At 44.2% G+C, this 24,503-nt stretch overlaps 1 long non-coding RNA gene across 2 annotated transcripts in view; it reads right to left on the reverse strand.

The window, feature by feature from the left end:
- Positions 1-24,503, reverse strand: part of LOC120811001 (uncharacterized) — a 61,327-nt gene that overhangs the window by 7,063 nt on the left and 29,761 nt on the right. Inside the window, exon 2 of one of the 2 annotated variants that reach the window (XR_005710288.2) lies at positions 11,949-12,018. This is a non-coding gene — a long non-coding RNA (uncharacterized LOC120811001). Of the gene's footprint in view, positions 1-11,459; positions 12,019-24,503 lie in introns of those variants that run through there. The other variant, XR_013453888.1, reaches the window with a different exon arrangement.

Raw genomic sequence — 24,503 nt, forward strand, 5'->3', positions numbered from 1 at the left:
ACAAGAGGTTCTGCAAACTGAGCCAGCGACACCGAAGGCCAACATTTCACTGAATATGTGAAGCATTATTCGGAATATAAATCAACAAAAGAGACAATATAGTTGGTAAACAATCCTAATTGAAGAAAATCAATGATGAGACAAAGAAAATATTAAAAAGGAAATATATTTATTGGGGAACTTATTTAAACAGAACCGCTTTACACTTCCTTTCCAGCTCACTCATGCATTGCTTTAAGCAGAACTAACTGGTAAATGTGTGTGTGTGGGGGGGGGGGGTTAAATGCAATAGGAGCTGGCTTCATCTGAATCGATTCGGCCATGTCTGCTGGACGGTACCCAGGCTTTGCCGTGTCCCCCCCCCCCCCAGTGTTGGCTCCTTCAGAACTCCCAGCAAAGGAGCTAAGCGGCAGCATCAATGTGACCATTTAGAGCGGGTTCTCTGCAGATGCGGTGAGAAGGTCGGGCCATTGTGCGGCCCTCCTCCCTCCCGCCTTTCACTTCACCCTCCAGGACGCCGTCCACATCAAAGTTGGTATTGAGGCCCTTCAATCGGAAATCCCGGTCTGGCAGGGAAGTGAGGCCTTTAAGAAAAGAATAAGGGCCTTGACCTAACATGGGCTATTACATCAGACCGCCGACAGCGCCGAGGGAGATTAATACTCGTGGGGCCTTTTTACACCTGTTTTTAACAAGAAGCTCAAATTTGGAACAACAATACAACCTAACCGACGAGTTTAATACTTGAGAGCATTGACATGTTTCTGTTTGTTTGCGTTACCAAACGAGTCAGTGCGCGTTAGTATTTATGGGCCTTTGCCGTCAGCAGCATTCTGCCACATGGGAGAAACCCTGTTCAAAAATAAGCAACTACAACATCTTAAACCTCAACGGCGAGGAAGAGAGCGAGAGGAGGACGGGAGGGCGGCCGATAGCTGGATGTATGAGTTCTTTCCTCTGTCTCCCTCCCTCTGCGTTTCAGCTCATGTGGAAAAGCTTTCCAAATTATGACGTGGATTGACGTGCAGCAGCTGTCCCCTCTCCTGGGTCCTGTCCGTCACCCCACCGGTCACCGCTGACAGCACTATGATGGATTAGGAATTGTCATCCAGGACGCTTGTCACTTGTTTACAAGTCGGCCATCCCTCATCTCTCACCACAGGCCTTATAATCTGGCCGACAGTCCTCCACCCCCACCCTCCCCCCCATTCTACCCCCACCCTCCCCCTCCCCCGCTGCTAGACGCGCTATACAAGACAACACCATACGTTACAGCGGCTTTTTTCTTTCTTCTTTTCCTTCTTCCCCCCCTAACCTTTCTCTCCCTCTCCCGCCTGCATCCCTGGGCTGAACACAGTCAACACATTTAATGCATTAATATATGTGTTGTGTTCGCCAATCTCCCAGGGACTGGGGCGATGTCTTCTGCTGTCAACCTCCACCCCTGAGAACTGACTGGGTTTTATACAAACATCCCAGTGGGAGAGAGGGGAGGGGGTCTCACATCCAACCTGCATTTCTGCTATTTGAAGAATGGAGCTTTTCAATCTGTTGCCAAAAACTAGGGATGATATACGTTCTCTGTCGGTAGAACCTGGACTTTAGTCGTGTGGTGGTAAATAAAAGTCTGTGTAAGCTGTAAACCTTTGGTTGGTAAAAAACGTTAACTATGTTTTCCCATGTAAAATTCTATTCTGCGGTGGTTTTACCTTTACCAGCTGCTACATTGCAAGAGCAAAACGCATTTTTTAAAATTATTTTATTGTTTTATTTGAGTTATTTTTTGTCATTATTGTTGAAGCCATTCGATCAATTGGATTTTTTTTACTCCTTGTTGAACAAAACAACAATTTAAAGACATCCTCTTAACATTTTTTCTTTTTTTTTTAATGTGTGTATTTTGCAGTCGAACACGCCACTGATTTTTACTTTCTCTTGTTATCCGCTGCGGTTTGCGAGGCGAAAGACAGTCAGGACCATTTCCCGAAAGCTTTTCGGACCCAATGGTGTTGATCCTGCATCTCAGAAATACGGAGGAAGGACGCCCCGCCGACCGGACTCTGATCTCCCCCTGCAGCATCTCTCGGCCTTGCGGCCTGCGGTTAGAATGCGTGACTTTATGCTCCCTCTGCAGACACACAGTCCAAACTGGAAGAATTGCTAACCAGGCTGCCTCCCTGGCTCGGACTCAGCCCCGCCAGCTGTGATCCTGCAGAGAAGATGAGTGGATGCCATCTCTACCCAGCACTGCTGAGACCCCTGAGAGAGGCCATAATCTTCTACTATCTGCAGTAATGTGGATGCTGAGATCGCAGGCCTGGGAGTGCGGGGCGGCACGCTGAATCCTACCACGAGCATATTGTCATTAAATTAAAACATTTTGAACACTCCCTCGCTGGTGGCATAACCGCCGCCATGAGAGCGCTCATAAGTGGCTCCGAAAACATGCATAATTGCCTTCAGCTGGCGTTCTTTTACAGTTGACATTGTTGAGGCGTCTGCGGGGCGATCGGTGATTTGAATATGCAAGCTTGTTTCACGACGGCAGTCGTAATTGAAATATGGTACGTGTGAGTGGAAGATTACATTAAAGCTCCTAGATAATCACCTGACAGGGGAGTCATTGAATCGACAATCTGCCGCCGAGTTTCTGGGAGCGGGCCGGAGAGAACGGGCTGAGGGAGGAAGGAGGGGGGGTGGGCGAGCGGGGTGGGGGGTAAAGGAAGGCATCGGGCGGAATTAGAGGAAGGAAAAAAAAAGAAAAAAAAAGAAAATCCCGGTTGGCTCACTTATTCAGAGCCGTTTTGGATTGCCAGCCTGGCATTCCTGGGCTCTTTCTATCACCACATTCAACCCGCTCCCTCCCAACAATTTCTCTTAGATGCTCACCCTCCGCTGCTTTGAGTTAGACCACTTCCCCTTTAAGAGCTAACAGATGGCCACCCATTGCTCTCGCATTTTATCCTCATTTTCATTCATATTTTTACTGTTTTTTTTCCCTAATGTGGCAAAACAACTGCTTTCTAGTCACACACACGCACACACACACACACACACACACACACACACACACACACACACACAGCGCTGGGCAAACTATTTCTAAAAGGTATCGAGCTTTTTGCAAACAGTTCCTCTGAATTCAATGAAGCTAGACTGAAACTACCCCGCAGAGAAATGTAGCAAGCTAATCTACTGCAACACGGTGAAAGTAGTTAATCCATCAAAGCTTTTTCTTTTATTTATTAGTTACAGTTAGTGCTATTTCATTCATTACTGATAATATAATATAGGGCAACACAATACAATATAAAATGCTATGATATGATGAGATATTTGATATAATATAATTTAACATGATATAAAAAAGCTGCTTAAAGCTGGTTTTGGGATGTTAAAGGCCATAATTCCACCAATATGAAAATACGAAATATGAATTATATTGCAGTTATGATGCTGTGAAATACCTCCTAGAATTTTAAATTCTTGCCATGAACTAAATTTGCAAAGATAATATTTAAAACCTTATAAATTTCTTTTTTTTTGCCAAGCAAGTAGCCCAGGAAATTTATATTTTTGTTGGTTTCAGCAAAGTTTGAGCCTAAGCGACTGCAGCTGTGCAGCTCCTGGCCAGTGAAGTGTTGAGAGGTGGGACGGTTTGGGATGTAGCTTGTGTAAACGCAACCTCACAACTTAACCATGAAAAAAGCTGAAAAAAACAAAAAGTAATTTGATTCAGAGAATAAGAAATTGAATTGAACCAGTGACTCCGTTACTTTTTGTGCCGCTTACGGCCCAACACTGCGCACACAACTGTTTGCAGAAGCGACTGTGTGCTGTTGGTCATTTTCACTTCACCTGTCTGTTGGGCATCCGGATTGTAACATCCTGCTACATCCCGTAACACCACTAGTATATTAATAATGTTTTGATTTTACTCTTGAACTTCCTCACACTGTTTCTTTGTGACCGTCCTTTCACTTCCTCCAACCAAAGGAGAGCAGAAAGGGAAGTGGTGTTACTCAACAAACACGCCATTAGGCACGATGCTAGAAGAGTGATGCACAAAAGAAAAGAAGAGATGGTCCGTGCACGCCGCAGACCATCAGTGCTGTTGCTGAGGTAAAACATAATTACAGGTGCCTCCTCTCTTTTATCTACTTCTCCCCTTACCATTATCTCGTATTTGGGTACAAACACACGGACTGTGCAGCCCGATAATATGCAATTAAAAACAAAGATCATTAAAAAGTTATTGGTGTCTGCCTAATTACTATAACTTTACCCCCCTTATAATGAGCGTGCATGGATATTGATTCGAAGCAAATCTCCCTTTCCTGCTGGAAAAAAGCAGGTAGTTACTTTGTGTTAAATCATTAATATAGTAATGATTTTTCAGAACACTCTCAATTAAGACCACAGCAGAAAATGACCCAGGGGAGTTGAAGCTCACGCTCTTAAAAGTGTGATGTTCCACATACATCCTGGCTTCTCTCACCAGAGAGTATGAATAGGGCCGAGCCGTGTCTCTGAGCCATTTAAACTGGAGCTCCTCAATGAGCATGTGTGTAAATGTGTTCTTGTGCTAAAGGTCTGCACCTAATGTAATACTGTATGAACTAATACAGTGCACGGCATGACCAGGTAATATAAGGGTTGCTCGGGTATGAATCAAAAATCTGCTGGGATAAAAAAACATTAATATTGAAACAAAATGAATGGATATAAAAAAGAGCGCATGCTACAAAGTCATTAAAAGGGTTAAACAAGCATCAATGTACCAATAAAGAAAACAAAATTGTAGATAATGTCCACCACAATCACTAAAATTTGTTCTAAAAAATAGTTTTATATTTAAATATCTATAGGCTATGAAGGTTTGTACTAAAAGCTAATCAACTTTGATCACCAGAATGTAACAAATCTCAGCTACGTTTACTGTAAGCTAGCTAGCTAGCGCTTTGCGCCAACCTGTGTCAATTTTTAGTGTGCTAATTAGCCCGGAACACAATGTGGAGATAATGACGGTAAACCGAGCTCAAAGTCATCAGGGTGCATTATCTTGGAACCATAATGTCAGATACGAAAGACTTCCTGTGTCTGTCATCGTTTTCAGGTTCGCACACATCAGACGGCTTGCCTTTGTAATTTAAATGACGCTTCTCTGTGATCTCTGTGATCTCTGAACCTCCGCGCCAAACCCGTCTGAGCTCCGCCCCCCCCCCACCCGACCCTCCCCACCCGACTCTCCCCCGAAATGTTCCAACAATTAGTTCATTTGTCCGTCTATTATCTCAACACCTGCAAGAAAATCTGCCTCAATTTTCCCCTCTGCTTCTGATCCGGCCTCCCTCCTCTTGTTCTGCGGCCCCACTGAGACGCTGGTTTGGCCCCGAGCGTCTTCTGTCTCCGTCGGGCTGGCTCCTGGGCGCTGCCGTGCCTCTCTCCATTGTGCCCGTGCCAAGAGTCTGTGGCGGTTCACACCCCTCCAGGACGGAATAGTTGTCGTGACCCTGTCTTTTCTTTTCTTTGAGCTCTTTTCGAGGCCCCGGTGCCAAACACACACAGGACTCAAGTAGGGATGCACAAAAAACATCTCTCTCCCTCTCTCCATTCACCCAGAGCCATAATATTCACTTAGAAAGGACCCGGAGGGGTTGGAACAAAGGGGCCATTGGGGTCGGGCGGTGATTCGTAATAGTCTCCATAACCACAGTTTACGGCAGCTTTCTTTGGAAATGTTTGACATTTTACTTCCTATTCCTTGGATTTGGTCAGCAGGTACAGTGCGTCAGCTTTGTTTGACTTCATCACACGTAAAGAGACATTTCCACCCGCTTTAACGGCATTGCCTTGGTAACCAGCAGGTTTTTTGGCAACAACACAGAAACGGCCAATTTGTCAACGAATGTGTGAAGAGGCAATATAAATCCATCTAAACCCCTCTGGGCGCCGTTTAGGAGATTATTTTACATACACATGAGATTTGTTTTGGTATTTCTTTCTCACACTTTTCTTTATTTACGCATTGGACGGAGGAGGGGGGAGGGAGAGAGCTACGAGGGAGCTGGTTTGGAAGGGAAAATACTTTTCAGCTGGTACGAGAGCGTCGCCTGACTTCTTACTTTGCGCTCCTCATATCAATTAAACATGCACGTGCTTGGTTTTGGGAGCACTCGCTGAAATAAGTGGGGGTGAAAACAAACGTCTAAAGTGAGGAAAGCGCTGACTGTAAAAATCCTCACTAGACCAACAGCATCAGGGCTCTCCGCCTCGGGGATGAGAGACAAGATGGAGGTCCACGACCTCTAATGATTTTTTTTACTTGAGTGTCCCTGACATGAAAAAATGTTTGAGAGCCCCCGCTGTACATACTTATGATAGCCAGAGAACCGGGTGTCAAAGCATTGGCATTTATGCTCATGTGACATTATCAAAATTGTTCATATGACAGCGCACCAATTATGACTCCTGATGAGGCGACAGGGGGAAACACTTTGCACTTTCACTCTGGCTGACATGACCTTTTACTGAGATCCTGCGTTCCTCCGATGGACGTCACCTCCTGTGCTGCACCCCCCACTACCTCCCCCCACAACACCTCCTCTTTATTTCCTTTCTATTCATAGCTCCATCCTCTCTGCTTCCATCCCAAGGTAAATCCCATTGGACGGATGCTTTGTCGCGGCAGAGCTTGTGAATTCTTCCCCTGTTGTTATTTATCGGCCACTGACAGGGCCGTGAATTGTGGGCCAAAGTGAGACTCATATTGTTATCAAAAGCATAAAATTCCTATCACTTTAGGTGTCAGAGCAGAGAGAAGAAAATGAAACAGGTACTCATAAAGGCAGCGGCTGTCATAAATCAGTCGCAGGGGCCCGAGCAAGGAAGCGCTTGATTAAATAAGGGGAATTAGGTATTTTTGCAAAAGCGGGAAATAACATTGATCTATGCCCCCTGTCAGTGGCGAAGCTTGACACTATTGTGTATTGTTTATTTTTCTCGTGGGTTTATAGTATATCAATCTCCGTCTGACTGAATGGCATGAGAGAAACCCACAGTCTCCTTTGGCTGCCATGCGCTCTGTTGCAGTAAGAACAGACTTACATGGGAACAGTTTGCCGTCTCCAGGTTTTCACTACAACAACAATTCATACAGAGACTATGACCCATAGCTTTGTTTAGCAGGACGTATGTGGAATGAGCCAATAGGACGAGCGTTTTCCTGCAGCGCCATCGGCATCAAGAGGCAATTTGAGGTCAGTCAGGGGTGAGACACTGCACTAGTTTACACCAGGGCGCAATCACATTTCATTGCGTTTTTACGGAAAATCACTTTCAGGAAATCATTTCGATTTATATACCGAGCGTTAGAAATCTATCGGAGAAGAAGTTGAAAGGAAAATGCGATACATCTTCATACGTCACACCACTGGAAATGTATAATGCAACAAACAATCATTTACAGGTTCAGCCCCTTCCATTTCCACAGGACCCCTACCGGGTGCACGTCGCATTATGAATCCTCCATCCTCATCATCATTCTCATCATTAAAAGTCATTTATTGTTAACTTTCATCATCATTTAATACATTAAAAAGGGAAATCCGTAGACTTTACATTCTGAAGGTCTTGGGAGGTCTGAAGACAACACGTTTTTAAAAGAAATACACCCCTTGGTTTTGGAGTGAGAAAGGGGTGAGCGCCCTGCTGCTTTGGGTTGGTTGCTGAAAGTCAATGACTGCGACTAGCGCGACCTTATTCACCTTATTCTCCCCACAAACTGTCGTCAGTTTAAGATCCCTCCTTCCTGGTATCCTTGAATATGACATCAGAAATGTTCGACAGCTGATGGGATTCAGAAGTATGACTTACTGTCAATAAAACACCTCTCTCAAAGTAAATCTTACAAAGCAGCAGGGACCCTGTTTTCCAGTCGCTCTCCCAAAATGTATCATTTTAGCAACGTCCCCCTCTATGATTTGGAGGTGTCTGCATGGCTGATAGGATCAGTGAACTCTTCAGAGTGGGGTGACGACCTCCCACCTCATCCATCACCCACTGATGGACATGGGAAGCCTGTCCCTGACAGGTCGGGGGTTGGCGGGGGTGGAGGGTTAAGGATAGGGCCGGAGAGGGATCTCGAGTACCTCAGCATGGTGGCAAGAAGAACAAAGGGGGGGAAGTGGGCAGGAGAGTGTGGCCAGGGTTGAGGTCAGGGATATACGATCGGGGTATTAGACGGACCTCAGCCTGACTGGCTGAATCCGACAGTCAACAAAACAGTACAGGACATGTCTAATTTTGGTACAGTTCTGTAGCTGGCCTTTTTTTTTCGAAAAAGAAATGATGAATCTGGTAGTCAGGAGCGATGTCACTCCATTAGCCAAATCTTGCCGAGGTGTAATGAGTCTCGGAGGGCCACTTGTTTCCTACTCCCACTGAAAACGAGGACCAACGTCATCAATCTTCACAGCGGTTGAAGTGAGGTTGACTTCTGTCTGAAGGTGCTGCCCTCTGTGGATTTCTTCTCAGGAGCTCAGTGGAACAGCCTCTGTTCCCGTCACACACACACACACACACACACACACAGAGCGCACACATGAAGAAAGAGGCTGTGGTTGCATGTTGTGCGGACAACGAACATCAAAAACCTCCAGCTGATACAGCCAGTATTGAGTGAAACCACCCAGTGAAGCAGGGAGGCAGTACACATACACACACACACACACACACACAGTGTGGAATGGGTTCACTGACTTTTGACCCGGCGATCCAAACGCCTGTCAACACCATATACTACCATCGTTTTGTGCGTGACCCTGTGATCATATGTTTTCCTCTGTCTGACCTAAATGCAGTAGTGTCTAGACACTTACTTGCTTTCTGCTGCTGCATTGCTCATATTGTGCACCTCATGTCAAAAGTTTGCTTTTTTTCGGGAAGTTAAACAAGACTCCTTCCCCTCTCTCGTCAGACAGTAGCTTGATCCTTGGCAAAGTGAAACGAGGAACGGGCTGTTCTGCCCAGTTCGCTCTCCCTCAACTCTCAGGTTTCGCTGTTTATTCTCTCTTTGTTGGTTTTGATTCCAATTTTTTTCAGTGCAGCGTTTTGGTGTTTTTCTATATTTGTTGTTTTGCCACGAGCATCTTCTTTGCCTATAAATCATGTCTTAATGCCGAGATTAGATCACATCTTATTCTTGAAATGAGGATAAGCTTCTGTTATAACCTGAAAACAACTGTGTGGGATTGACACAGATACTGTCTTGTATAATCTTCTTGCAGACGTACTCTAATTAATTCAGTTGTTTCTCGCTGCATTGTCATCATCAAAATATTTACTGCATACGTCTTGTTCACGTTAGAGTGTGGAACAACAAGCTGCCCTTGCTTGTCTTCTGCTTGCCAGAGCCTCAGTGGGCAGTTTGTGAAATGACAGGACATGCCAACAAATTGCATCACTTCTGCCTCTGTGGCCGAGGACAATGGGCCACCATATGCCGAAGAGGGGAAATGAATGGCGCTCATTTGTGCTGGCACCCCAAGCCCCTGCTCCCCCCGACCCTGCCGGGGGTCTCCGTGGCACGGAGGCCGACACACTCATACCAGCCCACCCTCTGCCGGCCCTCTCACTACACCGTCCCATTAGCCAAGTCTGATGAATGCGTAGTTTGCTGCATGGTAATGGGTAGAAAATACAGAGGTAGTTTGTCGATACACGGAGGGATGAGATTTTTAATATATCACTTGTTCTTCATGTGAAATTGTTGTGATAGAAAAGAAATATTGTTAAATGAATTTTAACAATTCTATCTGTAAAAGTAGCCTGGGCAGGTTTGTCTTTATTGTGTCTTTATTTGTGTGTGTGTGTGTGTGTGTGTGTGTGTGTGTGTGTGTTTGTGCAGGCCTGGGATGATAGCAGATGATTAAGGAGTGGCTGCTCTGTTGACACGAGATACTAATGAGGATGAAATGAGAAGGTCAGGGCTTGTCTCCAGGAGGGGGACACCCCACTCCTCCTCCTCCTCCCACTACGACCATCACCACCACCTCCCTCCCCCCGCACAACCCCCTTGGTCGCCTCGCTTCTCAGGATGGAGGGCTAATCCGCCTCTTAATCGGCACAGACCAGTACACACACACACACACACACACACACACGTGTACACCGAGGCGCCTCTGATCAGGCACTGTGCATCTCCATAATGAAGGAAACTAGCAGCTCAGCAGCATTATGACGGCGCCTCTCGTTGAGCGCAGTCTGAGGGCGAGCAGCCGGGCCTCTGCTGTCGGTCGGTTCTGTTCCGCGCCCCTAATAAAGCAGGCATCGAGATTCATCATCTATGACCGATCCAGTTGTGCCATAATATTATTATTAAGACCATCTTTTGTAAGAATTGTTTTACTGCATTGCTTACTGCCCAAAGAGACTTATTTGGACCTACTGAACATCCCAAAACGACTCTAAATATTCCCTTTAAAAAGCTTTATTGAAAGGCACATGACACAATGGGTGTTGTTGGTTGGTGCGATATCGTGTTATCTAAAGCTTAAATGAATTGGAAGATTCTTTGATTAAAAGCTGTTCCTAAAAAATGTGCTGACCAAGGTTATGGATTCAATATTCAACTTCTTTCTAAAAGACAAATAGGGTAAACAGCCGGTTATCAGCAAGATAATAAATGACTAATGCAGGGATGAAGGAGTGTAAAAGCCAGAGCAAGGAAGGAGTGATGGCCATCCAGCGATGCAGCACAGCGACCTGTGTGAGTGCAGGGGGGCTCCTATTAATGAAGGTGTGAGGGTCTCCATCAGCGTACTGAACTGTTGACCCCGACAAAAGGGAAGGAAGTACTCGGCCAGCTGCATGCTATTTTTCATCTGTCTGATGGACCTCAAAAGAGAGGTATGGAGGGTGAGAGAGATAGAGAGCGAGAAGGGGGACAGCGCAGAGGGAAAGGGGGTGGGTCCGATATTAAAGAGAAGTTTGCCCTGTGAAGTGTGGCGAAGTGGTGGACAGAGGCCTCCTGAGCCGTGACCCCTGTGATTTTAAAGAGCTCACCTCGTTAATCAAAGGCTGATGCGTATCACAGCAACGCCCCCCGCCCAAAAAACCCACCTCAGCCAGATCCTTATAGCACTTAGTCATTTTTCACAAGAGGTTCATGGAAAGATTAAGATCCTCAGGTCGCCACCCAGTTTAAGAGGGGAAATGCTGCAGGGGGGGTGAAGGCGCTGGTTTGATTTTTGTGAGTGGGTGCATGTTCACGTCGATTAAAGGGGAAGACTGGGGTCAACGTTGTCTATATAAAGATTATTGTTAGTACTTTTATGTTGGGGATGCGTTTGCTTCATGGTGCATTATACCAGCAACTGTTAAAGAGGAACGCCAACACGTCGTGTTTGTCACAGCCGAACTCTTAAACCGTGACAAAAGCATGAGACACGCAAGTATACTTAATAAATAAAAGCATTTATTAACCAAGTCCAACAAAAGGGCGACGGCAATTTGTAAACAGGTGACAAGGTGCTGAACGGATGTTGTAGTGCAACAAGTAGAAACGCATAAATGCCAAGTCACCACGCAGAAGTTTGTACTGAGAGGAGATCAGGTAGGAGATCAGGAGATTATGCACGCTGATTACCGCCAATCAGGTCTGCAGCGCTGAAGATTTGAGTGTTGGGGCCAATGTTGCATATGTGAACAAAGCTGTATGAAGCCTATGGTGACTCTGAAGGTAAATCGGATTGCCTCAAGCAATGTCTGCTGAAGGCTGGTAGTTTGAAAAAACAAAATCCGTGTGTGTGGAGTTAATAGGAACAAGAAAATTGTTGCATGTTCTACTTTTTTCTGAGTTGTCCGTATTTGTAATATGCATAGACAAATTCCTGTGAAAACAACCTACCACACTTTGAAACAGACTAAAGTCTACAAACAAAACTCACGTGCAAATCAGACTTATTTCTTTGGCACATGACTTCCCGTCCTCACGACCATCCGGTTCTCCTCTTCCTCCTGCAACAAGACCGTTGGTACAATTTATTGACAAAGGTTTGGGGAGCACAATAAGATGCACTTCATTTTCTTCGAAGAAGTATTAGCAATGATTATTTTAAAATAATTGTCACACATTTAAGACATTTTTCTGCGTCCCCTCACTGCAAATCGAACCAAATACGTTTAAACATCATAAACGTGTTTTAGCCCCGGTGTGAACGCTCTGGCTTGCTCTACGGGAAGAGAGAGAGAGGGAGAGAGGGAGAGGAAAAATGAGCCTGCCAGTGGTTAATTGAGCATACAGATTCCTAATGTGTCAGGCGGTGGCCTCGCAGATGAGGGATGGCACTTTTTTCTTTTTTTTACGACGCATCTTCCTTTGTTTCCTCTTTTAAGGCTAATGAAGTCGGCCTTCCAGTCGCCACCTGGGCCGAACGCTCAGACACCAGAGATTCCATTCACAAAGTCTAACAGTCAGTCATCATCTTCAACACCACACACACACACACACACACACACACACACACACACACACAGGTGTGCTTGTGCTGTGTGAGAATGCACACGCGTACACACAAGTACGTTTCAGCTGTACGTCTGTGATAAACTCGCGCTCTGGGTTGATGTTTACAGCGTATTCATTACCGAAGCCGCAGACCTGTTTGTTTTTACTGTCTCAAAACAGCAAGAATCCATTATCCAAAGATTTTGGTTTTTTTTTTTCCTAGTCGCTTGTCTTATTTTCCGACATGCCTTTAGGTCCCCCACTAATGAGCTTAACACGGAGCAAACGTGGAAGCGATTAGACGAGGCTCGGCTGTTTGAACAACGCGCCGCTGATATTGTTTCTCTTTATGATTACACGCATTTATATCGGCGGAAAACCAGGGTGCCCGAGCAGGCGCCCGGGAAGCTCCGTTGGAGCTTTTCGTCCGCTATATCTCGATGGGGGACTCCGTGTGGTCTTTCCTGCGTGCGAGCAACTAGTGACTGGCGTCCGCTGCTGTTGGCGGCCTCGCAGCCTCGCAGCCTCTTTCCTTATCCTTGTTCTGCTTTAGCAAGGTGAGCCTGAACCTCCGTTCGGTGCCTCCGTCTCGTTTCGCCGCGGCGGCCTGGGCCGAGTAGTTCTGCTCACCCAAACATGTTCAAGGTGCTCTGTGACCATATGTTTGCTCATTGGGGAGCGGAGCGGGGAAGGGCTGGACTCCATGACCTTCACCCGGGTCGAGCAATGAATACTCCAGGCTCGGCTGGCTTGGGTTCATGCCAGGTGAGCACAGTAGTCGGGCATCCCGGACATGCAACCTGCAGCCCGGGAAGCGTCTGGCGGGCTGCAGGCAGAGAGTGGACAATGAGAACGTGGCGGATTGTCCAGTTTTAGGAGGAATCCTAACAAGTTTATCCAGTTGTAGTCTTTAAAGTCTTTCACTTGAGGTTAAAATGAGGCATACACATACATGTCGTTTGGTGCTGTGGGTGACTCAGTTTAAGCACAACATGTGTTAAGACAAACCTACAAATTGTGGTGCCATTCATTCATAGTTTAAGTTGAAACACTTTGAGTCACAGCCAAAAATCTGAATGAAGGCTGTCAATGTTTGATATTATATTGAGCGGAGAATACATTGTTTTCATAAGTTGAATCTGATTACTTTATATCAGGATAATATTAGTGTCTAAAAGCTGTGAAAACACAAACCTACTTTAGTGTAACATTAGTTTTTTTTTAATTATAAATCTTCTGTATGTTGGATAGTTTTTATACACTTTTCTTTTATTTCAGTTCACCCAAAGCTTTAAAGGCTGTCTTTAGTTAAATCAAATTAATAACAAATGGAATTCCCCTCACTTTATTTTAATTATTTGTTCAGTTTTAACCACCTTTATGCATGCTTCCTGTTGAATTATACCATATGCATGGGTGCAAAATAAGCAACAGATTAAACCTGTGCTGATAACTCAAAATGTCTACATAGTTGAGTCAACAAGGGATCTTTATGAGGAGGGAAAGGGCTGAGGAAAACGCCATTACTCTCCAGATAATTTAAACATGTGTTGGCATTTATCTTGGTGGTCCATGTCCGAACCCTAATGACAAACTCTTGTTATTAGTGGACTGAATCAATGCCAAAGGCATGCCCACCCAAAACTTTAATCTGTTAATGTTCCCCACTCTCTAATTTTGTACTACGGAAAAACACACTGGATGCGTAGTAGTACACATACACTACATGTAATGGACATGTTATTTTTTTTAATCGCTCCCTTTCTCCTGCTGTCTCTGGCTCTCTTCCGCCATCCAACTTTATTTCCGTGGAAGATTAAATATTTCTGCTTGAGAACACCTTTTAAACTATGAAATGACTGCTGTCACTAACAGACAGACACACATGCACACACAAACCACGCTCCCCTGATTTCAGATGGATAGATGGTTGAGCAGAGGAGGAAAGAGAGCGGGAGGGGAAGGGGGGGCGAATATATAATCTTCCTGAAAAGAATGAGGCCCTCTGGGATTTTCTCAAAGTGGCCCCTCTTTGCAGTGGGGCTGGGGGGGCGCGGGGCTGGTGGTGTAAGGGGAGGTAGAGGGGTAAAAACACGGCCACTCCAACACTGTAACCCGATCCAGAAGGGGGCCAATCTGTCAAATAATTAGCTGTTGCCCGGCACAAAGGTTTTATTTGCAGGAATTTCATCGCGGCAGGATTGAAGAATATGTCTCTTTATTGTGTGGGGTCATGGGAACATCATCTCTTACTGGTGGGCCATAAAAGACGGCTAAATGATAATGAGAAAAGGCTCTGGTAATTCAATTCCTCAAGAGTTGGTTCCCCCCTATCCCCCCCGTCCTTCCTCTCCGTTCTTTGGTCCTATCTCTCTGCTCAGCTAATTGTGGAACTTCATACTGATGTTGAAGAGACTTTTTTTTAGTATGTGGGGGAAAGCACATGCGGATGTGTGGTATTAACTTAAAATAAAATGTTATATTTTGTGTTGCTTTAGAGTGCTGTGAGGTTTTATTGTAAATATGAAGGTACAAACAAGAAAAGAAAATTAATAAAATAATAAACACATTTAGAAAAAATGTATATGTAAGGTTAAAATAATTGCTACACATATCAAGTTTTATTCAAATATCGATGTTCTGCTGGTGCATTAATGCTAATGCATAAATGAATAGATTATCAGTAGCATGTGCCTCCCACCCCCAGACCCACCCCGCTCAGTTGTCTTTTTGTACATTGACCCCTGACCTCTGAGAGCACCCAACCAGGAAGTGGATAGCGTTAAAAGGGAATGATTGGTTTGTGGTCTATAGATGATTGTTTATATCATTCTATACTGGAGGTTTGACCTCCGGTGACCCCCTGTGTGTACCAATCCGCTGAGAGCCATGACCTGTATCCATTTGCAACAGTGCTAATTAGCTCTGACGGGCCTCGCTTTGCGCCCACGTTGTAAAATGAAGCCCTGCAGTGCCCTGATTGAAGAAAGACGCGGTTACTCCACCTCATGCTTACCATGTCCTCCCGCTCCCAATGTCAAACACATTAACTTAATGTACCAGCAAATCTTACTCAATTATTTGCATGTTGTTGGGGTGTGTGTAAGTGTGTGTTTATGTGCGCAAATGGTGTTCATATGTCAGTGTATGTTCAGCTGTCTGAGCACACTCAAGCATGCTGGTGTTTACATGTCAGGGGGGGGAGGGTGGGGGAGGGGGAGGTTGCCGTTTCACCGGGATGTCCATGTAGGATGAGGTTACACATCCCCGCACAACACATTGCTGAGGATGAGGAAACTTGCTTTTAAGTAAAATAATTGGATTATTGCATCCAGCGATCGTGCTAATTATAATGAAAGCAGCCTTACAATTTTCCAATTATTATTCTATGCGATTCTGTTCCTCTCTAATAAAATGGAGCACTGATGCAAAACAAAATGCCAGGACTCCATTTCCCAGCCGTGCCTTACAGCTATTTAGAGATGAGGGGCGTACGAACCCTTTAAAATATCACCCACAAAAAAAACATTTGACTGCACAACCAAAATGACACGTATAGTATGCAGATTGTTGCCCTGTACAGTGCTCCACCTCTGAATCAAATACAAAGACCAATTAAAAGAGGAAGGTATCAATCTGACTTCATAATCACAGAGTGAAATAGAAATAAGCAATTCTTAAGGTAGACGGAACTTCTATGTTTTAAAGTCCACAAACTGTAATGTGCGAATTGAAAGGACGGTACAGTTTACGTGGGTTTATTTTCCACTGTGTCCTTGGTGGCCGGTCGTTAAACCGACACGAGTCACTCACTCTGCCTCTGACAAATCATTGCATTAAATCTCCTCCTCTCACAGTATCTCCAGCTCTCTGCTCCTCCACACCAACAAGCACACACCACACACTCGCCGTATCAGTCACTCGTACTACGTCTTGCTGGCCCGCCTGTCAGTCCGCCTCCACATTCCTGGATCACACTACATCTGACAGTGTTTCATCTTGGATTTTGAGGATAAGTGACAGGATTTCAGATCAAGCTAAGAGCTTAGCATGAAAACGCTGCTCCGTCAGAAAAGCCAAGGGTTTACACAAAGTGGACCCCCCCCGACCCCCCTTCGCCTCCGCCCTCACCCACAACCTTTTTCCTCTCGTGTCTGTGTGTCTCTCTCTCTCTCTCTATGTGATTTAGCTGTGAGTGGCTGCCTGACACAACATTGGCTAACTCCTCAAGGAGCCAACCCCATTGCATAGTTTATTCTATCGCTGAGTCCGAGGGGAACACAAAAAAGGATGTATTTTAATTAAGCAAAACACAAGGGCCTTCAGTATTTCTAAACATGAAGGTGGAGACAGTGGGATGACGATGGAGAAAAATTGTTTGCGGGAACACTGCAAAATGCATGTTGTTTATGTGTTGTGATGATGATGATATTTTCATCACTTTAACTAGCTTCATGTTAGAGTCTCTCACTTCAAACTAAATTCTTTGCTCATTATAACTTCTCTAACAGCAATGATGAGAACTACACCATGAATTGATCCTACCAGCGGGTGTCATGTATACATAACGTAGAGCTCCACATTTGCCTAATAACAGTGTGGCACATCCTTGAACTACGTGACACGATCCTTAATTCCCTTAAACAAACATACTGTAGGTTGTTTCTGATTCAAGTATTTCACGTCACTCGCAAATGTCTATGCGCCACATTAAATACCAGCATATGTGTATTCATGTGTGGCTAAAAATGTTTATTATTTAATATATTGATTTCCTTTACCGTATACAAATAAATGACGCTGGTTAGCAGAGTGACAACAGACCTCATTTACATAACATATCAACATATTGGTTGAATGTGATATTTTCTATCCCATCTTCAACTTCACTGCTGGTGAATGTGATGTTAAAAAGATTGTGTCTTCTGGTGATTTGAAAAAAATATATTGTGTTTTTGTTTTGCAAAGGCAGAATTTGACCCTTGAAAGGGTTTAGTCATGTTCCTGCACATGAGGCTAAATAAGGTTCCTTTAGTCTACGACTGCAGCAAAATGATCCAGCACACAACATCAAATATAATGCATGTGCAGTCATAAACTACCAATCCACTTAGCTATAATCTAATTCCTATATAATTATAGTAACTACACTCCTTCCTTCACATTGATGTTGTGTATGATTTACTTTGTGTGCCTGGATGGACAGTGAATTGACTTGTGCAGCACATTCTGCCACCGTCCAACAGACTCTAATAACAGGTGAAGGGTTAGAGTGGACCCCCCCCCTCTACCCCAACACACACAAACAAATATCTCCAGCACAGGTTCACCCTGGAAATAAAGAAATAAAGGCACACATGGAGAACCTGAGGAGAATCTTGAATGCCAGTCGCCGGGAGGAAAGATGGATTGCCTGAATTCTCCACCAATCACCAAACAACACATTGGCTGCAGCATTGATTGATGAAGTATTTAAGTCGTCAATCGCACATCACCTGCTTTTCTTCTCCCTCCTCCACCCCCCCCCCCCCCCACACCCCCCTCCCAAAATGGCTGCAGAAAAGCCGCGCTGTGTGCGCGGATCGGGTGAACCCCCGACCGAAAGGACAACTTTGAGTTTTGGGATCAAACCCGTGGGCCGGTGACGAGGCGGAACGTGGTCATATCAACGAGACAAAGAAAAGCCCTTCGTGCAACAATTGTTGGACTCACGTGAGTCGCTTCCTCTGAACGTTTGTTCAGTGCAGAGCGGTGAGGGAGGGAGGGGGCATCTCACATTAAGTCTGTGCCTGTGTGTGTTTCCACCTCCCGCATTAAAGCCCTCATTTACCAAACCACACGGCGGGGGCCTCCACCGCCGCCTTAACCCGACTTCGGCCTGGATAACTCCAATAGTATTGATCACAAATCATGATTAACAATAATTATAATGATAAAAATGGAACATTAGCCCTCACCTCTGACCTGTTTTGCAGACCCTTTTGTACACTATGATGTATTCAATATCATAATCATGCTTGAGTACACTTGGTTTGAAAAGAAAAGAAAGGGGGTGGGGAGGGTCATGGGGGGGGGGGATCAATGAGACCGTGCTCATAAGCGGAGCAAAAACATCACACCTGCAGATAATGTGTTGACTTTGGGTCAGAGCGCAAACGCAGAGCCACCGTCGTTCAGGAGTTATGCTGGAGAGGCCATTGATCCGCCAGTTAACCTATTCTCCTGCACCAGTACAGCAGCAAACCCCGGGAGGAAAGCACCCCCCCCCCCCCTCTCACCCCTCCACACAGACACACACACACACCCTGGCCATTGCTCCCCTTCACTAATATGATACCCCCCGAAGGTTCTCCACAGACCTCATTTCTAATCAATGCATGTGGTTGGTGGGATCATCCTGTCTCTGCAAATTAATGACTTCACTTTTTTCCGTGGTTTCATTCCATTGATTTGTTTTATTAGCCCATTGATCTCCATGCACCCCCCCCCCCGCCAACCAAGCCCCAGCTCCTCTGCTTCCTCTTTGCTTATCAATATAAGAGCTGATGGCTGATCAATTCTTCCCAAAAATGTGCCTTCCATGGATGACACAGGACAATAACCCAACATGATTGGTGTGAGTAGGTGACACACAGATGGGACCACATGTACTCTTGTTATCAAGTGTGACTTTGTATTTGTTAGGAGAAAATATGTTATTTACTTTTTACTTAATTGTGGAACCAAACATACATTTGATATTTCAGACTTTATACTTGTGTGCAGGATAAAACGCTGTGTTCTCTGTTTGTCCAAAATAAGGATTTCCAAGTTAAATGAATCTGGTTTTATTACTAAAGTACAAGTGTTATGGTCTAAATCACTTGGACATTCATCTGGTCAGGGCTCGCTGGACTTATTAACAGCCATATCTAACTCTCTCCCCCATAATTCCTTTTGAGATCCGAACAAAAGGATAGGAAGTGCTTTACTCCGACAAGTCAGACTTCACCTCACAGGAGGAATTACAGCTTTTCATTTTCCGTCACTGGAGCGTTTTAGTGAGGTGCCCCACTAGCATAACAATGTTCCTTCTCTCGTGTTTTATGACCACGCACAAAGAGTTGATTCACAGTAATTACATGTGAAAACACAAATGCCGATGTGCACGTGTGAGCTCGCTGAGAGACGGACGCAAGAGAACACACGCTGGATATCCCAGCGCCGAAGGACATATATGGTGGGAGATGTTTGCAGCAGACGAGTCATTCAGGAAATAAACTCATTTGAAGTGTTTGGATGGCCAGTTTCGCCCTGTGTCCTTCACTGCTTCTCTCTCAACCCGTACGAATATTCAGTTTGCATCCTCAGGGCTGCTGTATCACTTCTTTCCTTGCTGAGCCATCGAACACATGGCATCTGAGAAAACGAGCTCAAGTAACACTGCAGGCCGTAAAAACGTCCGGCTCCGCTCATCCTCCCTACTCGCTGATTCCTCTATCCTACAGTCCACTGTTATCTTTCAAGAAATGTAATTATGTCATTCACCGGGATTGGGAATACACAATTACATGAGGGATCCTAAAGAATTAGTAGCCTGATGAGTAATTGTGTGGCTACAACAAGTGTTGAAGAGGCAATTCCTCCACCAAACTGCATGTTTATCCAGCTTGTGGGAACTTCTGTTCCTGGGGATGGATCTAGAGTCCTGTCGACATGGCGATGTTTCCGTCCCACCCTGCCGCGGTCTTTCATTGTTTTTTTTAAATCATATCCCACACAGTTAGACGATCACTCACTTTCCCTTTACTACACTCTCGCAAAACTCTTCACACGGACACAAGCACACGAATGGGAGCAATTTATTTTTTTGAAGCTCGGTCGTCTGACAGAGTGGATCGCATGCCTGCACACCATTTAATGTTTTCATTTTAAAGGTGCACTCCACTAATTTTACTCACATTTAGTCACGGCTTTGTTGACACAAAAGTTGTATAACGTCCTCTGTGGCTCTGGAAGGGGCTTTTCAAATGAAAAAACACCCTTATATTGGGGTGGGCTCAAAAATAAAACTGAACAATATTCAACAAAAATATTAGGGATTTGTTTTTCCTTCTCTGCTGTGTGGTACCAAGTCTGTGGCCCTTGGACCGATACCGGTCTGCGCCCCACTGGTTGGGAACCAATGCCCAAACAGACCTCTAACTTCCCTCCTCTTGATCCTATCTGATATTCAAACCTTTGAGATAAAGAATATGCATATTTATTAAAAACGGTGCAGCGTTCAGCGCGTAACAGGTCTCTACATCCCTACATCTCCCTCTTGTCTTTACATGAATCCTCTCAGGGCTTCTGGCAGCAGTTTGCTGCTCTTTCATCTATCTCCTTTGTGGTAGGACTATTAGCCGAGCCTGTATACCTGCAAATGTTTGGGAGGCAGCTGGCTCTGGACGCTCAGTGCCTGCACTGGCCCAGGGGCTGCTGGGACCTGGGAACGCTGGCACCAAATACCGTTGGGTAATTAGACCTTCATTCAAGAGCAAATGTGGCAAGCATTAGAAACAAGGCACTTTCCGGTTCAATTCATATCTGCATCCTGCCTTCCTTCCTATAACAACCACGCTCCATCTTCTCTCCACCCATCCTTTACTTTACTCAAGCCACAATCTCTAATCTCAAGTCAATTATTGGCCCAGCGGTTTTGTTTTTTTAGTTGTGATAAAATTGGGGTCCAGAAAGAGAGCAAAAAAGCTCAGTCATTAAGTAGGAAAAAAATGTTCTGTCTGATAGACAGTAGTGAAGCTGAAGTGCAGTAACATTTATAAATATGCATCATTTGTAACCGTGGTGAACCTGTGTCCACATATTATGAACCGAACATGTTCACACGTCTCTGCTGATGTCACGTGATGGGACGCTTCGTCTCTTTCAGCTGTGAGAAACATTTCAGTGGCTGCTTCTCATGTAAAAGGAAAACTATGAGTGTCCCCTACTAGTTTTGTGGTGAAAGGTGACATAACCCATAATTCCACTCAAACCGCAATGTTCTTTTATCAGACGTTCCTCTCTGATGCTGCGAGCTTGGTTCACATAACTCAAAGCAGTGACGATGACAAATGACACAGATGCACAGAATAAGGGAAGTGTCCACGCCTGAACAAATAAATACAATGTAACAAAAATGTTCTATGTTCATGCGTGTATGTATATATATATGTGTGTGTGTATGTATGCATATGTGTGTGTGTGTGTGTGTGTGTGTGTGTGTGTGTGTGCACGTCGGTCACTTTCTCAACCGTTAATCCGAGTGATTTCAAGTTGTGCACGAGCTCTTGATGTCAAAGGGACGTATCTATTAGTTGTGCGTTGTGTGCAGCTGTCAGTAGGGCTGCCAACAAATACTCACTAATTTAATGAACATATTTGAGTAAAAAAAAAACAGATATACAAATATTAACTGGATTTTCGGGGAAATAAAAGCAGCCGTTGGCCTTGTGTTCACTGACTGCACCAGGTGTGAAACACGTCACTTTCATTGATTGAAAATGACCTATAAATTTAGGTCAAACTAAACAACAAATAGTTTTATTTTGTGATATTTTTGGGAAATTGCATAAAATGTAGCCCTCAAGTCGTCTGGCAGCCAGCAAGGACACGCTGTCACGGATATGAAGGGCAAAAATGAATACTTGAATATTAGAAACTCATTTTTTTCAGCGGCTTTCGAGGATTCTGGCGGCCAAGCAATAGGCCACTTCGACTTTCTTAAAGGTGCCGCAATAGTTTATGAATAAATAGTCAAATGTAACAGTCAAACGGTTCATGTAGAGTTAATTTCGCTGTCTTGTGACTTTAAAAGTTTAAGGAAATTTCTAAAAAGAGGATTTTGAAATCTAATTTCTGTCATGAAATACAAAATGAGGTATGAAAACAGCCTGAGCTTCAATGATTTTGAAAATAATGAACATTTATTGGTTTACTTCATCCCATTCCTACATCCCTGTGCTCATTTATTTCATGATGTTTTATGAACATTGTGGGTCCATAACCATGGACATGAGATAGATAAATTGTACTAATGATATTGAAAAATATATAAACCCCTTATTAAATCACAGGTAAGGGAGGCTTCAATAGGCTGCTCGTGAATGAAATCAGAAGCTGTGTTGAGTGGGCAGAGAAAAACACTGGGTCCAGATTAGCATAAACAGGAACACAAAAGAAGAAGGAGAGAGGAGTGGAAACAGAAAATAGTGCTGTCAACAAGACCCCCTGGTGAGGAATTTCAATTTCATATATCTAATTATCCCTGTCAGATGGAAAGAAGTGACAAAAAAGCTGTCTTTGTTCTCTCTCTTTATCCCCCGCATCTCTCTCAATTAATTTCAGCATACAAATATGACTAATTGTCTCTCTGCCGTTCTGCAAACACATAAATAATAATTTCGGCACATGATGGAAGGGGGCGGCATTTTCACGCATCAATTTATGATATTTGAACACAATGGATTGTGCATAAATCAGGTGTTCACGTTAGCAAGCCGATGCAACCTCTCTGTAGGCATCACCCTCTGCCCCGCAGTCTTGTAGCCCACATAATACCTCTATACTTTCCTTCTTTTGTGAACCGCAGCGCTGCGGCCCTCATTTCTGTCACTGGGATTGTTTCTTTGTTTCGAATGATGATATTAGCATCATAATCAGACAGAGAGAAAAGAGGACGAGGTGATGACTGATTTATGCATGGTTTGTGTGGAGAGACCAACAATGCCGGTGACCAACTGCTGCGCATTTGAATCAGATATACGTATGTTTAAGTTCATTATTTCAGTCATTCATGTGCTAACTGGCTTGAAAAATGTAATCCAGCACTGGGAAAACTTCCTCAATGTATTAGTTTATTTCAAGAGGAGTAAGAGGGGTTGATGTTCAATCGGCTTGAGGTTTTAAGTGTCAAGTTAGCCTTCCAATAGAAAAAAGGAACCGTGGTCTGCATCAATCCTCAAATCTACCAAAACAATAATTTACCTGAGGGGCTACTGAGAGACAGGAACACCACATGCTAACTGACAATGAAACGTTTGGATCAACCACTCGCAAATCTAACTAGCAGTGGATTAGTAAATAATATACTTTGGTTTGCTTAGAGACATAAACATCAGCGGGACTGACTGTTGCTGGGGAAACGTTTGTGGGACATACGTTACCCCCTGTGGTTTTCCTGGGTCTGCTTTTTCTCAATTGGGTTCGTATACAATTTGAAAAGCGCACTGCGTATATTTCACTTAAAGTGCTGATGCGGCTTTAAGAATGAGGTGACCAAGGAGCTACTTTTCATGTGTTGATGCTTTACTGACACATAACGGCATCAGGAAAGAGCATTAATAACAATATTTTAGTTTAAATTTGCACAAAAAGAGTGAGCAACGACTAAAAAAGGAGTAACCAATCACTTGTGTTGTGCTTCTTAAGAAGTACTCATTAAGAATATGATCTTAATTTAGTATTCATGATTTTGTGAATATTATCTAAGTGACTTACAGGCTGTGCTCCAGTAACTCAGTATAACCTTCTATTAAGTCCTTCATTCTGAGATTATCTGTGTTAAGTAACTCGTTGATGATTCATTCATTTTTCAGGCTGATCCATAACTGTTCCTCACTTTGAAGCTGCTCTAAAGTTTGTGTGCCGTAATTTTAAGTGTTAAAGTGCTTTTTACACAGAAACAGTCGGAATGCTTTTAATCAAAGTGAATGTCTTTACCCGTCATACAAATCGCTTTACCATGAGAGTATTGCACTTTTGTTTACAATAAACTCACATCAAAGGTGTGTGACTGTGACAGTGATTGTATATTTAATTGGTTTCCTATTCACAGCAAGAGACCTTGTCTTTTCCCTGCATCCCACAATCAAAAAACTAAAACAATTCAAATGAGGAGGAAGGCCATAAATATGCACTCTACCACGAAAGATGCTCTATCAGCCCTTGAAGGAAATGCTAAAGTGTTGAAATGTAT

Source organism: Gasterosteus aculeatus, chromosome 20 (genome assembly GCF_964276395.1).
Source record: "Gasterosteus aculeatus chromosome 20, fGasAcu3.hap1.1, whole genome shotgun sequence".
NCBI classification, from domain to species: domain Eukaryota; kingdom Metazoa; phylum Chordata; class Actinopteri; order Perciformes; family Gasterosteidae; genus Gasterosteus; species Gasterosteus aculeatus.